Source organism: Leopardus geoffroyi, chromosome B2, assembly GCF_018350155.1.
Source record: "Leopardus geoffroyi isolate Oge1 chromosome B2, O.geoffroyi_Oge1_pat1.0, whole genome shotgun sequence".
Lineage (NCBI taxonomy): Eukaryota > Metazoa > Chordata > Mammalia > Carnivora > Felidae > Leopardus > Leopardus geoffroyi.
The window spans coordinates 17,160,997-17,173,644 of NC_059332.1; the positions used below are offsets into that span (position 1 = coordinate 17,160,997).

The following is a 12,648-nucleotide window of genomic DNA, read 5'->3' on the forward strand; positions in this document are numbered from 1 at the left end:
CTTAACCGATTGAGCCGCCCAGGGGCCCCTCGTCTTTTTTATTTTAAACTAAATGTTGCATTTTTCCTTCCATACGTTCATAACTTCTTCTATCTTCTTAAATTTAAGGAATGCATTTTGAATGGGAGTTTTAATATCTCCTCCACCTCTTACTTGGTGTGCCACCCTTGCAAGGCCTGCCACTCTTTACCCAGGCAATTTTTCAGGACCGTTTTTGAAGCTGGTCACTTGAGAAATGAGGCAACACTTCTTCCTGACCAAGGGACAAGGTATCTTACTGTTTGTATTGGATCCCCTAAGTTCTGTGTCGCTTAACATACAAACCCCCCAAGTGGCATCCATCTGGGCCATGTTGCGTTTCCTTGGCGAGAGGTGGCCTATGTTGTTTGTGACACCATGGATGATAGCGTCCTTTTTCTCTGAGCTGAGAGTCTCGTAGCTTCTGCCGGCATCCAGGAGACACTAACAAACTAATTTGTCAGCTTGTATATATGGTAAAAATCAAACCCCAGGCCCAGCAGAATGCAACGGTGAAAAGTGAATAAAGAAGTAAGACATGGGGGCACCTGGGTGACTCAGTTGGTCAAGTGTCCGACTTCAGCTCAGGTCATGATCTTGTTATTCATGAGTTTGAGTCCTACCTCGGGCGCTGTGCTGACAGCTCAGAGCCTGGAGCCTGCTTCGGATTCTGGGTCTCCCTCTTTCTCTGCTCCTCCCCACTCGCCCTTTGTCTCTCTCTCTCTCCGTGTCTCAAAATAAATAAATATTTTTAAAAAAGTAAAAAGTGGTCTGGTCTTTTAAAAATGTCAAATGAAGCTCAGGCAAGTGAATGCACATGTACTCTCATGCTTTGTTCACTTAATATGAACTTTTAAAACCAAAATGATTCAGAAAAAATGGACTCCTCCTCTCAATGGCATTGGTTCAACCGCTATCTTTTTACCAACATTACATCTCACAAGTGCTCATGTGCATTCACCGAAAGCAAAGCATGAGGATTTGCTGTGTACCTGGCAATCCACGCGTATTTCCTGTTGACTCTCTGTATAAGCGATTTCCTGCCCCCAGCTAAGTTCCTCAATTGCCACTGCATTCCACAAATCCCCCCATTAGTGCCCCAGGCCAGGAAGGCAGCTGTATGGTTGACGTGGGACACACTGAGCCAGAGAAGCTGGAGAGGGAAAAAACAACAACAAAAAAAATGGAAACAGACACTGATGCCTGAAAAGGCAGAAAACAAAGACAGAAAATGAAGCAGATGAAGACGAGAAGACACAAGATGGAGAAAATGAAAAAAAAAAAAATCAGTGGGACAGAGCAAGAAAGTGAAGTCAGGGAGGATACTGAATCAGAAGAAAGGTGAGCAAAGAGCACCAGGAACTCACTAGAATGCGATCTCGGGAAGAAGACCGCAGAACCCGGCGTTTCTGAGCCACAACCACACAGCTGCTCCTGCCTCTGCTGCAACCAAACCAAACACCTGGCTGCCGCGGAGGACAGGAAGGTCAAGTCCCCGGTCACTCTCCTGCTTGAGACACAAATGAAGAAAGTGGGGGTCCAGCTTCGACATTTTGAGGAGCAGGAAACGCATGGACAGAGAAAGAGGCTTTGGAAGGACAGAGGAGCAGGTATTTACTGCGTGCCACAACTTGCACATGGCATGGCAGGCATACTCCGAGTCATGAGCTCAGCAGCCAAGGGACAGAACCCTCAACAGGGGCACCGGCACTCAGCAGGACCTGGCCCGGCACCACTTGGAAGAGCAGGGCACCCTGGCATGATGTCCCATCAGCAGCTCCCTCCCTACCTTCTGATGCATCACCAGATGCCACCACTCATCCTCCCCGGCCAGGTCAGGTACCAGGTCCCGTGATGCCTGGACAGCCCACGCCAAGCCCCTCAACTCCCATCACTGCAGGCATCTCGGCCCCTTGTGGGAGTGGCCCTACGCCTCCCGCATTCCCCCAGCTCCAAGATACATCTCAGAAGCCCAGGTACCCCACATAGCATCAGATAGTGTGTGTCCTGACCTACTTTGGGCCTGTAGTTCAGAAGCTGGTGGGGGACCCACCAGGACCGTCCCCCCTGTCCGCAGCTGCCTCCAGTGATGCTCTGTGGCCCCGGGAGAGTTGGTTAATCAGCAAGAAATCATTGCTCCCCTATTCCGTGTCCAGCGAGGCTGAGCACCGTGAGAGTAAGAAAAGAGGACACAGAACTTGCCCAGGAATGAGCTTCTCATGTAAGTGAAGAAATAAAATTAAGAGAAATCCATTAAAATACAATGAAGGTTTCAAAATACCGCAAAATCAAACATAATTAAGTTCTGTGGGGGGGGGGGGGTCAAAAGTAAATCAGCTTGGACCTGGGCGTACGTTGGGCCGGTATCAGTCATTTATGCCCCAGTGGGATTTTTCGGGGGGCTGGGCAGTATATCTCAGACCCCTGGGTAACTGGGGCATTAGGAAACCACAAGCCAGGCCAAAGTCATCAAAGACTAAATTCCTCATAAGGTCCGACGCTGGCCTTTGGTGAGTGGCACAAAGGTAAGATTCTCTTTCCAGACCTCCTGATGGACTGCAGGCTCTCCTTAGCAAATCTGTGCTAGCTACACATGAACTCGCAACCTCCATTAGGATCCACTGTATTTCTCTACTGTCCTGAAAGTTTCATCTCATTCTTCACAGAAACACATATAATGCCATCATCTAGGACCCCTCTCTATAAGGACTCTTATGATTGTGTTTTTCTGAAGCCTCATCCAGGCAGAGCAAAGATTCATCATTGTTTTCTTTTTGTCTTTTTTTCTCCACCGGTCTCACTAGTCATTTTAACAGGTATCTCTGATCTGTATAAGATCTTTTATTGCTTGACGAATGGCGTAGATGCTGTTGGTACCCTTCCCATACCTGCAGTACTCTGTGATGGTAGCCATGAGCAGAACAAGCCAGAAATTATATATAATTAATGGTCCCAAGAATAGCCTTCCTCTACGGACAGATGGAAAGTTGAAAGACAAATACCCCAGCTCCCTTGGTCTTCATCTGGGGTAACTGTGGGATACCACTGTCTCCAGGGGTTCCCAGAAGGATCGAATTCCAGTTCCCCACAAAGGTAGTTTGATAGCATGCAGTTAATTGCCTCCATTCTCTCTCTCTCTCTCTCTCTCTTTCCCTCTGTCCACCCTCCTACACTTCCCTATTGGTGTTTTCAGGGATCGTCTTCCAAATACATCACTTCCACTTAAATCTTTATCTCAGGGTGTCCTTCTGGGGGAATCTAAACAAAGACAATCCCTAAAATGAAATCCTAACCGTGTTGTGAACACTATGATCAGGGTTGAATCTAACAACCACCTTAGGTGTTTCTACAAACTTTTATATTTATCATCAGCTACCTACTTGGTGGGGCCCAGGGCAAAATGAAAAAAAAATAATGTTTATTTATTTTAAGAGAAAGAGAGAGAGAGAGAGCATGCACATTGGGGGAGGGGGAGAAAAAGAAAGAGAGAGAGAGAGAGAGAGAGAGAGAGAGAGAGAGAATCCCAAGCAGGCTCCAAGCTGTCAGTGCAGAGCCCAACATGGGGCTTGATCTCATGAACCATGGCTTCACGGACTGAGCTACTCAGATGCCCCAAAATGAAAACTGTTTAAAAGCAAGAGGGGGAGGGGCGCCTGGGTGGCGCAGTCGGTTAAGCGTCCGACTTCAGCCAGGTCACGATCTCGCGGTCCGGGAGTTCGAGCCCCGCGTCGGGCTCTGGGCTGATGGCTCAGAGCCTGGAGCCTGTTTCCGATTCTGTGTCTCCCTCTCTCTCTGCCCCTCCCCCGTTCATGCTCTGTCTCTCTCTGTCCCAAAAATAAATAAACGTTGAAAAAAAAAAAAAATTTTAAAAAAAAGCAAGAGGGGGAAATGTTGTTTAAGGTACTATAATATAGAGCTTTTTTCTTTTCTTCTGCAATCTCTCAATTTGCCATGGTGTTTTTATTACTTGTTTATGTCACCATAATAAAGAAAAATGAAAACTTTTCATTTGTAGCCTGAATTTCACCATTCTTCTTTATGTGTGCGATGCCAGTTTTAAATGCCAATGTAAGAGTGTGTAACTCATATGCAGGATCACCAGAATTCCATAATTCATAATTTGTAGTTCATTTTGTTCTTCCCCAAACAGTGGAAATGCTACAAAAAACTAACTCAACTGTCTCTATTTCTTTTCATGACATACACACATTTTCCCATCAGTCCAGACCTCTGGCTTCCTGGTGAGTAAGAAAGAACTGAAAAGAAAAACAAGTATCATTTGCTCTGTCTTTCCAATTCCTTCTCTGCCTTCATCGTCAGCCCAAGTGTTGGCTAATACGGGGAAGAAACAACAGTAACAAAGGACATGACATGGTTCTCTGCTCATTTGTGTTTCTTAGAAAACCACTGCCTTCTTCCTGCATTGAATAAGTTCTGTGTCCACTTGGAACAGTCGGTGCCCCTCCTCCTTTCCTGCTCCCAACTTAGTCATAGGCATGCTTACCTCCTATTTGTTTCAAGTCTTCCCTGGGCTCTGGCACATCATGAATCCTGTGAAATTCCATGATCATGGGGGAATCTCTAATGGCACAAATAAATAGGCAGTAAGAACAAGAACCAATGGGCATCCATATTGCATGCAACTACTCAGCCCACATGAATCTCTTGCCATCCGACTGGACTTCATTTACAAAATGCAAGTTCAAAGACAACATTATTAAGAATTTCAAGATGGTGGGGCATCTGGGTGGCCCAGTCGGTTGGACGTCCAACTCTTGACTTCAGCTCAGGTCATGATCCCAGGGTCCTGGGATTGAGCCCTATGTTAGAGTCTATGCTGAGCGTAGAGCCTGCTTATGATTCTCTCTCTCTCTCTCTCTCTCTCTCTCTCCCTTCTCTTTCCTTGTGCCCCTTGCCCCAACTTGCATGCTATCTCTCTTTCTCTCTCAAATAAAAAAGAAATGACAAAATTAAAGAATGAAAAAAAAAAAATTCAAGACGGTGACAGCAGAGTGTCAAAACAGAAGGTGTGGGTCCCGTCTGAAAGCAGAACCTGGACCCCGGCACCGGTCACCTGCCCATGACACCAGCACTCATCACCAGCCCGGAGAGTGGATGAGGCACACTGAACACCTGAAGTGGGCATCATAGTTCTGCATCACAACCAACGGATGACCCAACAGTTGACCAAGGGCAAGGCACAACGTTTTGGTCATCAGAGTCTTAATAGTTTTTGTCGTGTTCTAGCAGGTCTCATTTAGGACCTAGGATGAATTTAAAGAACCCGTCTCTCTCTTTGGGGCTCCCCTCACCCTCACTGGTCCCAGTTGGAAAAATGAGCCCGGCAGCTTTAGAACATATTGGGCAAAAGCAAAATGCTACCTAGATGATAAGATAAGTTCCGTGGTTATCTTTCTCTGAAATGCTTACACTTTGCCGGCTTTCCACTGAGTAGTTTTCAAGCCTGAGCATACCCACGAGACACATTCGTATGCCCTTGGCTTTGTTTAAGCGCCCACATCCGCATGGCGGGGTCACTAAGGCAGCTGTGCCTGTGGACACGAAGCTTGTTGTGTTCTCTGACTTCCAGCTGTGTTCCCTGCACCTGTCTTTACCTTCTGTTCTGGACGTTGCTGGAATGTCTGCTAGTTTTCCGTATCAACCCTGTGGAGGAACAGAAACATTTTGCCTTTTCTGAACGAGACTTCGCGCATGTGTGTGTGTGTGTGTGTGTGTGTGTGTGTGTGTGTGTAACTTCCTAGAAACCAGAACTGTTTTCTCCTGCCAGGCGCCACAGTGGGCCTTCCTGCGCGGGAGGTCATTTCAATAAGGACTCGGAGCTTAGTAAGTGGAGAAAAGAAGGTCGTTCTCAGACAGGATGTTGGGAAGACGCCCCGAGTAAGCCTTGCTGGGCAAGAGACGCCAACAGGACCAAGAATGTGGGCCAGTCCCCCAGGAAGTTATTCATGAGCCTGCGCTGGATGATAAACAGGCAACCAAAGCCTTTCTAAACAACAAAAGTCACAATGCTTCAAATTCCAGAAAATCCTTGAACAATGACTGGACATTCCTTATCTCCGATCTGCTTATTTGTGCACTAAATACTTTCAAAGAAACCAGAAAGTGGGGTTCTGACTTAGGGTGCAGAGCTGAATGAAGCGTACAAGGAGACGTGTGGCCAATCGCCCTGCTCCCCTGTTCCATCCTCCTTTACCGGGAGCATGAGTCTCCTGTTGCTGGGCCAGCCTCTCCCCTTCCTCCCCTCCCCCCCACCCACTCCCTGTTGCCTGGAGTTACCTTTGCCCCCAAAAGCCACCTTGGGCTGAAGGCCAGCATGAAGTTGCTTCAAGCTTGATCAGCAGAACAGGGTCAAAGGCAGCAAGTTGCCTCTGCTGTTCATGTTACCAAGAGATGTGAGCTGATCGTGTTAGCAAGTTCTTCCGGAAGAAACAAAAAGACAATTTGAGCAACTAGAAATTTCATATATATGGGAACATATATCTACCTGATTTGAAAGAGGTATCAAAGCGCCTTGATGGTACATTTAAAAAAAATTTTTTTTAATTAAATTTATTTATTTTTGAGAGGCAGAGAGAGACAGAGGACGAGCAGGGGAGGAACAGAGAGAGAGGGAGACACAGAATCCGAAGCAGGTTCCAGGCTCCGAGCCGTCAGCACAGAGCCCGACGCGGGGCTCGAACTCACGAACTATGAGATCATGACCGCGGCCGAAGTTGGACGCTTAGCCAACAGAGCCACCCAGGAGCCCCGATGGTACATTTTTAAATTAAATGACAGCACATGTTATTATGTATATGTATATGCATATACATATATGTGTGTATATAATCATAAAATGATATTCTGAATATCGTTTTCTAAATAAATATAAATATCTGCAGAATATAAAATTTGATTCTGCAGACAGTGATATGTGTACCACTGCCCGATACTTGTTTATTGGCCAGACCCCAATTCTTCATGACAGGGAACATCAATGCTCATTTGTCATTTGTTTTACAAGTTGAGTTCAAGTTGCACTTGAAAATGTTACTACATTTTTCTTTTCCTGAGCCCAAATGTCCATCAACAGGTGAATAGATAAAGGAGATGTAGTATATATATATATACAATGGACTATTATTCGGCTCTCAAACAGAATGAAATCTTGCCATTTCCAACAACGGGGATGGAACTAGAGTGTATTAGGCTAAGTGAAATCAAGCAGCCAGAGAGAGACAAATATCATGCCATTTCACTCATATGTGGAATTTAAGATACAAAACAGATGACCGTAAGGGAAGGGAAGCAAAAATAAGATAAAAACAGAGAGGGAGACAAACCATAAGAGACTCTTAAATACAGAGAACAAACTGAGGGTGGCTGGAGGAGTGTTGGGTGGGGAGATGGGCTAAATGGGTGGGTGATGGGCGTTAAGGAGGACGCTTCTTGGGATGAGCACTGGGGTGTTACATGTATGTGATGAATCACTAAATTCTACTCCTGAAATCATTATCACACTATATATTAACTACCTTGGATTTAAATTTTAAAAATAATAAAATAATAAAAATTTAAAAAATTTTTTCCTTTCCCCACTCCCTCTGCACACCAGATTCCCCTTTACCTACTCTAGTTTTGCTTCTGTTGTCTTTCTGTAACTTCTAATGTGCCACCCAATGTCTTTATGGTTTATTGTTAGCCATCTGTCTCCCACACTCCCCTCCCTCCCTTATAACATGAGCTTTCGCAGCAACAAGTTTTGTTGTTTTTCCATGCATTTCAAGCACACAGGCCAGTGACCGGCACATACTAGACATTCAAAATTAATTTATGAGTGAAGGAATACATGAATGAATGAACTGAATGAATGACTGAGTGAGTGAGTGAATGAATGAACTGAATGAATGTGTGAGTGAATGAATGAATGAACTGAGTGAATGAATGAATGAACTGAGTGAATGAATGAATGAACTGAATGAATGAATGAATGAATGAACTGAATGAATGAACTGAATGAATGAGTGAGGGAATGAATGAGTGAATGAATGAAGTGGATGAATGAATGAATGAGTGAGTGAATGAATGACTGAGTGAGTGAGTGAATGAATGGAGTGAATGAATGAGTGAATGAATGAATGAATGAATGAGAGTGAATGACGGCATCCGTCTCACTTTCAAAATCCAATAGCTTCAGATACTTACCCAGCACCGGTGAAGACAACTGGTCAGTGTGGAAATACATGGAAGGTGGGGTTGGTACCGGATGGGGTGGGGGGGGTACTTTCTGGAGGATGGACGGCTCAGCCACCCAGGCACTAATTAAGGTTTGACAAAAGAGGTGTCTGTAGAGCAAACAGGCAGATTTTACGAGGGCAGGGGGAAGAGCTTAGATGACAGGTGTTTAAAACTGAAGCCATTTTCCCTGGGATGGGCACCCATCCTGGCATTCAGCCCCGGCACACTGATGAGGAGGTACAGGGCTTGAATCTCTAGCTGCAGGCTTCTGTTCGGAAACCGTAGGGCAAGCCCAGAGACCCCCTAGGAGACATAATGGCCTCATTATTATGTTAACCAGAAGGCTGAGGTTTCTTAAAAGGGCACCTCCCTTTCCTGGGTTTGTTTCACCCAATTCCCTGCACTCAGCTGAGCGCCCGTCAGGCACTGTCTCTGGAGGGCAGGCGACCCACTGGATCTTAAACCAGCTTGTGGCCTCTGGACAAAATGTCCTCGAATTAAAGGAAGGTAAAGGGAAGGGGGAGGGGAGGACGCTGAACGTCGGTGCAGAGTTGGTTGACTCAAAGGTTAACCACCCACTGACACAGAGGAGAAATAACCTTTCTGGAGCCCAGTTTTCACTAGCTGCTTGAGCTGCAAAGGAATAGAGAGATTGCACGGAGTCAGAGCTGAAGACAGCCTTGATTCGGTTCACTGGATTCCAGCAAGCTTGCCAAAAACAAACAAACAAACAAACAAACAAACTGAAGGGGCTGGGGGAGAGCAGCAGCTTTTATAGAGTCTTAAATGTAAATCCAACCTGCCACGTATTGTGTTAGAAACATGCACGCCTTGGCAGTTCTGTTACCATCTCTGTTTGAATGGTCAGCATGGCCCATTTCAAAGACCTGCCCCAGTCCTCACTTGCCCCAGCCCCACTGCATTTTTCTGAATAAACCCTGTGCCCCGGGTCCAGCGCGCCCTGCTCAGAGCGAAACTTGAAGAACTCGAAGGCAATGACTTCTCTCCTCTCCATCTTCCGGCTATCTAGCTGGCCATGGATTCTCCAGTTTGGCTTTCACTTGAGCTGACCCGGGGCTTGTTTTCCTGGGACTTTCGGATTTTTTTTTTTTTTTGCAGGTGGTTCCCCAGGAAGGCCTCCAGTGTTTCCCCAGTCGTGATAGCTTTCTATTCTATTTTCAGCCTCTGCACCGATAACCCTTTTGTTCTCTCTGGAGCCCCCATGCTGACAGGGCGTCCCTTCCTCCTTTATAATCTGTCTGTCTTTCTGTATATTTATCTCTGCAGGAATGTAATTCCAAAGAAAGAAAAGTCAGTTCCAGGTTTATTCCCTGCAGCTCAGCTGGCTGTTTATGTCTCTACAAAGCATTCACCCCAGAAAGGAATGTGTACAGCTGGAGGCATCGCAGAAAACAACACACCCCAATGTCAGGTAACTGAGTCAGGTACACCGGGAACTCAAAACAGATCTATTTTTTACCTTTGTATGAGGACAAATGGAACCGTGAGTGCCCAAACTCCAGTGGGAGAAAGCGACTGCGGGGGGGAGAGGGGGTGTTGGGAGAAACAAAACAAGTGGTGTTAGGATCTGTTTTTTTTCTTTTTTTTTTTTCCTTTCCCAGGGCTCCTGCACCCCGCCCTCAGGGCAGCCAGGCCAAGAACAGGAGTTGATTCTTGACGGGAAAGCTCCAAATGAGACCCGACCTTGAAGGTTCTGCCCTGGAGCGCTGGAGGCTGGGGCAAGGCAGGGGAGGGGGGGGGGGAGGGGAGGGTGGGGGATGGGGGGGTGTGTGTCCGAGTCCTATCTGTGGCTTTGGATGAGTCCTTTGTAGTTATGTTACCTATTCCCAATTCCTAAAATAAAGGTGATTAAGAGATTATTCAAAAAGGAAGCTTCTGGAAGCTGATAAAAATTGACTGCTGTAAGCTTAGAGGCAGAGTGGATCTTTATGCTACTTTATTCTTCCACAGAACCTTTTAAATAGGCACGGTAAGATTTTAAAAGGCAAGGTCTAGGGAGTGTAATAGGCGAAAACGCTCAGACACCCTCCTGCTCTGAGCCGTTTTCTAACCCTGACACCTATCAAATGAAGCAACGCAGCTCGGATTCTGAGCCACCCGTTTTCTCCCTTCCCATTTCCCCTTTCCCGCTCTTTCTCGCTGTCCTGGCTGGCCTAAGTCGTCCTGGTCACCTTGCTTTTCTCAGGGCTTACATTCCTCGCTGCAGACGGAAGCTCTCTGGAGGCTACTGTCGAGGGTCAGCCTCGGCCTCTCTGTGGCGACACCGTCCGCTAGGTGTGCCCGCAGCCCTCACCTGGACCCACGCTGCTGGGGCAGCCCCCACGGACACGGCCCTGACCTGAGCCAGTGTTGTGGCCGGACTGGCTCTCGTGGTCCCTGTTACGATTACAAGACGCACCTCAGCAACGGCCGTCGAGGAACTTTGAAAAGAAAAAAGTTTATGACACACACGTCCTAGAGGGTACAGAGCATGCCCAAGACCACGGAGTGAGATCATGGCGGGGTAGGGGGTGGGGGTGAAGGAGGGAGGGAGAGAGAGAGAGAGTGCAAGCCCAGAACTGGGGTTTTGCTTTATTGGGGTCAAAAGTGGGGTGCCTAGGGTTTCTCGGGTTCACCCTTTATTGGCGAGTTTAAAATAAGAGCAGAAATCAAAGGGAAAAGCGGGGTCACTCAGTCCGTTATCTTTGGCACTCGGGGCTTTCTAAACGGGGAATTCATGGGCGGGGTGGCCTGGTTCTTTATCTCGTTGTGTGGTGGGCAGTGCGTTTATCCGAGATGACCGTCTTTGAAATGGAGGCCTCAGCAACCAAACGCTTAGTGTCAGGACTCACACTAGAGCTACCCTGTGAGAAAGTGCTGAGCTCACCTCAACCCCAGTCCCCCACGACTGGGTGACTGTCCCGATGTGCCATCAACTATCTAGCGCAGACAGCTTCCGCATACTTACGCGGAGAGTCTGCCCAACCTCAGACGGTGTCCTACACGTTCCATGGCACTGTCCTACCACGATACAGTACAAGTCATTTGGCCACTGCCTCCGTTCATGAGGACAAATTCCTGATTATTCTGTTCCTTTTCTTTGTCACTTCATGCTCTGCACTCCTGATTAGTTGGTATGAGCTCTGACCCAGCCCTCCAGGGTAAGCCCTGGAGTGTCCTTTACCTTTACGTCTCTTAGACAACTCCCTGCCTGGTTCGGGTAGCCAGAGTTTAAGACCTCAAGGTCCAGCCATGGACAAGCCACATGGCACTGTGGGTGAGCCATCACGCATGGCAACCTCCAGCCTTTGGATTCCAGCCAGATGCCTGTGCATCAACCTGAGTGAAGGCTTGAGAATGGGTCTTGATGAGAATGATCTCAGAAGAGAAACCGGATTCCCCATCGCCATTTTCTGTCTTGACATAACAGCTTCTTACCTCCCCCCACCCCTGGGGGTGCAGAAAGTCTGTCCCGGAAGTGACTTCAGTGGCAGAGAGACCCCAAGAAGCAACCCTACATGTCATTTCTAAGCCACGGTCCAGATCCAGGGTTCCAGTCAGCACTGGAAACACACATCACTAGCGGTCTGGCTATTGCCGCTGGAACTCACACGGACAAACCTGGAGAAGTTCAATACTGCACGAGTGTTCAAACGAGTGCAGTGATGAAATCACCGGTGACTTCCACAGCCATGGCCCCGAAGCAGGTGAATTGGGTAACGTTTACATTATGTCCATTACATGCACAGTTTGGCCCTCGCTAAAGGCAGCAAAAAACCCAACAGTTCCAGTGATGAGGATAGATATATACAAATAACTGTAACAAAGAACAGCATGTTTATGAATAATCATACATTATTACAGACCCAAATAAAGTGTTGTGGGAGCACAAAGAAGAAGACAGGACTTCCATTGGCAGCAGGAAGTAGGAAGAGATGGGAGAGAAGGACTTCATTTCACCTGGGACCCACAGGGCAGGGTCTTAAAGGGATTCTTACTGAGTGAGCCAAATGAGAAGTCCTTCAGGGTAGCTGCTTCCCCTGGCTCATGGCTGCTGCCCCAGAGCCTGTTCTCTCTGAATTTATCGTGAGCTTGAGATATCCAGGAGAAAAGACTCCCAGGCAAAGACTGATATTCTAAATATCAAGTGACCAGTAAGGCACAGGCAATAACCAGTGGGAATGGACATACTGAGCAGGTGCGTGCCTGCCAACATCATTCCCACATGCAGGGGTGCAGCTGGTGGGGAAGACAGAAGCAAGATGTCAAAGAAGTTTGGGACTAGAGAAGGGTTTGGAGAAGAGCAGCCAAAGGAATATTATAGCAACTCCAATGCCTGGCAGGGTTTTTGTTTTGTTTTGTTTTTCTGGTGTGTGTGTGTGTGTGTGTGTG

At 47.2% G+C, this 12,648-nt stretch overlaps 1 long non-coding RNA gene across 1 annotated transcript; it reads left to right on the plus strand.

The window, feature by feature from the left end:
• Positions 1-8,641: 8,641 nt before the first annotated feature.
• LOC123609692 lies at positions 8,642-9,991 on the plus strand. The gene is made up of 3 exons (XR_006717905.1): positions 8,642-8,763; positions 9,544-9,688; positions 9,879-9,991. It is a non-coding gene; the product is annotated as an uncharacterized LOC123609692 (long non-coding RNA).
• Positions 9,992-12,648: the final 2,657 nt, after the last annotated feature.